This window comes from Hakea prostrata, chromosome 3 (genome assembly GCF_041222555.1).
Source record: "Hakea prostrata isolate BN-2017 chromosome 3, UWA_Hpros_2, whole genome shotgun sequence".
Classification (NCBI taxonomy): domain Eukaryota; kingdom Viridiplantae; phylum Streptophyta; class Magnoliopsida; order Proteales; family Proteaceae; genus Hakea; species Hakea prostrata.
The window spans coordinates 61,748,509-61,752,303 of record NC_142602.1 but is presented as its reverse complement, the minus strand read 5'-3'; the positions used below and the strand labels follow the sequence as shown (position 1 = coordinate 61,752,303).

At 41.0% G+C, this 3,795-nt stretch overlaps 1 pseudogene; it reads right to left on the bottom strand.

Annotated features, from left to right (window-relative positions):
• Positions 1-378: 378 nt before the first annotated feature.
• On the bottom strand, positions 379-2,881 carry LOC149022673 (putative inactive histone-lysine N-methyltransferase SUVR2; annotated as a pseudogene).
• Between the last annotated feature and the right edge of the window lie 914 nt (positions 2,882-3,795).

Genomic DNA, 3,795 nt, shown 5'->3' with positions numbered 1-3,795 from the left:
ATAGTAGTCTAGGATTTAAAACTCCAAATCCTAAACTACCAGGAACTCCTCATTGGCAGTCCCAATTCCACCGAGAATTAGTGCCAGGCAAAGCAACCAGCAACAAATAGGAAACCTGGATATCTAATGGAATAGCATCAACTCACAAAGCAAACAAATGCTGATAACTAGCAACAAATAGTACTGAAACAGCACCCAAACATCGCAGAGATAACACAAAAATAAGAGGAAGTCCAATAGCACAAAACCTTACAAGGAAAATCACCAAAATGATCAAAATAAATTTATGCTTAGAAGCTAGAACCAGCCATTGTTTATTTAATATTAAAAGCTTGCTACACAGGCATTGCATTGAACAAAAAGAAAAGATAATCTTTGTTAATCAGTTACCTAAGACTAACAGATCTGGCAACATTTCCATAAAAAGTAGCATCTACACACAGAGCTTCTTCATCGTTTAATACTCTTTCAGAACCCCAATCAGCATCAAGCAGGAAGCAGCACAGGGTATGTATGTTTTTCTTTTCCTGGACTTCGCATATTGCGCTCACATAGCTCATTGTTCATTACAACTTCACCCATATATCACGCATAAAGGTACCTTTAGGAAGATCTTCACGAGTCTGGAGACCCCACCCTTTTCCTTCTGGTGTCATAAACACCTGAAACATAAATAATATTGAATCACTGCAAAGTGTTGTGTGTGTGTGTCTAACTTCAGACAATTTGCACCTCAACTAACATAGGAGTAATAAGGGGGGGCACTTTCTGACCTGCAAGCACGGTACTTCATGTTGGCGATATATCGCCAAGTTTTGGCAATATATCACCCTGTCGCCCAAGTCCGACACGAAACTAGTACTCGAAACGAAAGGTACAAAATGTCGCCGGAAAATCACCGGAAATTGGTGATTTTTCATCGAACCGGCAAAATGTCGATGAAATCAAAGATTTTGTTGCCGGCGGCATGAGTACAACCGCTGCTGGTGCGTTCTACCGCCGGAAGAGAGGAAGAAAATAACTCATACAAGCCGCAGCTCTTCCAATTTTTCGACGGATTGAATATTCCGCTCTTCTCTCCATTCGCCGGTAACAAAACTAATCCAAAACCCTCTCTGCTCTCTCTCTCTCCAACTCTTCTCCACCACCGCTGCAAGGCTGCAACTCTTCTCCCGCATGACCTCACTACCTCATTCTGCGATCTTCCCTCTCCAACTCTTCTCCTCCACCGCTGCAAGCCTGCTACTCTTCTCCCATATGCGGCATGACCTCAGTCTGCAATCTCTCCCTCTCTCTCTCTCCCTCAGTCTGAGATCTCTCTCTCTCTCAGTCTGCAACGGTGTACAACCATCTTCTCTTCAGTCTACTCTCGTGGAGTCGCGGTTCGCCCCACTAAATGTCGGAGACAGGTCGCTGACTTTTCAGGGTTTCAGTGGTGTCGCCGGCCACCGACACAGCGACACCAATCGATACTTCGGACCTTGCCTGAAGTCGCATGTTATGCCCGCTGCACTACTTGATTTCCACATTGCTTGTTGCAGGCACATTTACTCCAGCATTCTTTGATAAACTTCCTCACTAAGTGACCCTTACAAGGCTCAGATGGTTCATCATTCCTTGATCTTTCGAGAGGGCAGTCTCTGCAATAAACACGCCGTGGGTGTCCATCTGGGTCACAACTCATAGAAATGCATTCATCGAGAAACCCTCCTTAAATTCCCCTCAATGTGTATGCAAACTCACGCCAGTTTCACAGTTAAACAATCCCCAACACGGCTTGAACAACAATCTTCATCTCCGACACCTAGCAAATGAAAAACTTACATATCCGCTGTGATAGACAATATAGTGTGGAAGGTTTGTTTACCAATGAAATTCTGACCCTTTCTTTCGCTTTAAATATGTCATTTACATGATGGGGGAGGCCATGCATTACCAATCCGATGCTGTTGAACAACCACTAAGCCACTCGAATTCCCTGTGTCTTGACCTTTTGGCTCCTTTTTCTTCTTTTCCCTTTCAGCATTGGAGTTCTGAATAGCTTTCCTGTTGAGTTGTATAACTCAATCAAGGCTATCTAGGCCATCCATGGCTGGTGGCCTTGAAAATTGTGGTAAAAGAACCTTAAGATTGCCTGATCCATTCAAAGAAGCCACTGACACCCAAAATTTGTTTTTCTCCTCTGCACCCGATACATTATCAAACAAGAGTTTCCCAATGGATCAAGACTTGATGCTGCATTTCTTCCATCTGTTTATCATCCATAGAGTCACTATGCAGTTCCAAAAAGCACTGACACAGTTCTTTCATCAGATTCATCAAAGAGAAATCAGGCTCAACAATTCGATACTATTTTAAACACCTATCCTCCATTTTAAGAACTTCATTCAGAGTTGGGGCATGGAAGCCCGATTTCCCAAGGGCAGAATCACAACTAAAAGAAATTTTAACCTCTCCCAGGGGAGATGAGGCAATCTCAAACCTAGCTGAAGGATCTTCTAAGTTAATTACAAGTCCACACTCCTTTTCAGTTTCACATTGTTTATCTAAAACATCATCCGGAGATGAGGCAATCTCAAACCTAGCTGAAGGATCTTCTAAGTTAATTACAAGTCCACATTCCTTTTCAGTCTCACATTGTTTACCTGAAACATCATTATCTTCATCTACTGCATCCAAAGGATGAGAATCCCACCGACACTGACAATGGATTTCTGCAGTAGAAGTGTAGAACCATTTCTGCTTAAAGAATCTTTTGCACTCAAATGACCTGAAAGATTTGGGGAAAAAATGCAGCCAACTTTAAGAACATCAGTCACATTCATGAGAAACCCATGCAAGTCAAACAGGAGATAGAATTGTACAGTTCATGAACAGTCATCATTTAATCATAATAGCCTGCTGGGATGTTCTGGAACTACCTAAGCCCCATCCAAAAAGATGAAGATAACAATGAATAAAACCATTTCCCACATTCCTAGTGACAAGTTAAGGTCACCTTTACATTCACACTTTAGACTCTGATGTTCTATCTTGCTTTCAAGCAAACACATTTTATCGTACTACATTCAGGAGACAAATTGTCCTACTGATTAGTTCACAGATTTAATGGCCAGGGAAACAGAAATCCATAATGAAATTACAAATTTTGTCCTGAGGCAAGGTTATATGAAAAAAGGACAGGACATAAAAGTCCAGAGAAAACATTTGTTGGAACTAACTGAACAGTACCTCAGGATGGCACTATCTTGGTGTCAAATAATAATTTGCTAGAGGTTGCTTTGCTCTTTGACATCATTTTTATCAGTTATGTTGTATACCATCATTTGTATTGTTTATAACTCTTTAAGCACAAAGAAAGCACTCACGTGTCTGCGCCTTCTCCTCCTTCCCTGTCTTACAAAGACTAGCCTTCCGGCTGTCGGATATCAAAAATTGTCCATCAGTCACACATTATATAAATGCTCATGAGAAGTTTAACATATAAAACTTGCTAACCAGCATTATGCTCATTTATTATCCGATTTGAAGAGTACTTTTCCACTCATAAACCACTTCTTTAACTTTGAATAGTCTCAAGAGGACCAATCAGCCAACAGAGGAAATTTTAAGAAATAAATGATGCTGACAATTAAAATCATTTATACCCTTTTTTATAGATTCACAAGTCACAAAAGTCCCTTAATTTTCTCAATTAAGACAAAAATTATGATAACCCCTAAGATTCTAACCCAAAACCCTACTTACAAGCCCAAGGACCCATGGATCTAGTAGAAGGAAGCTGTGGGCCATCCA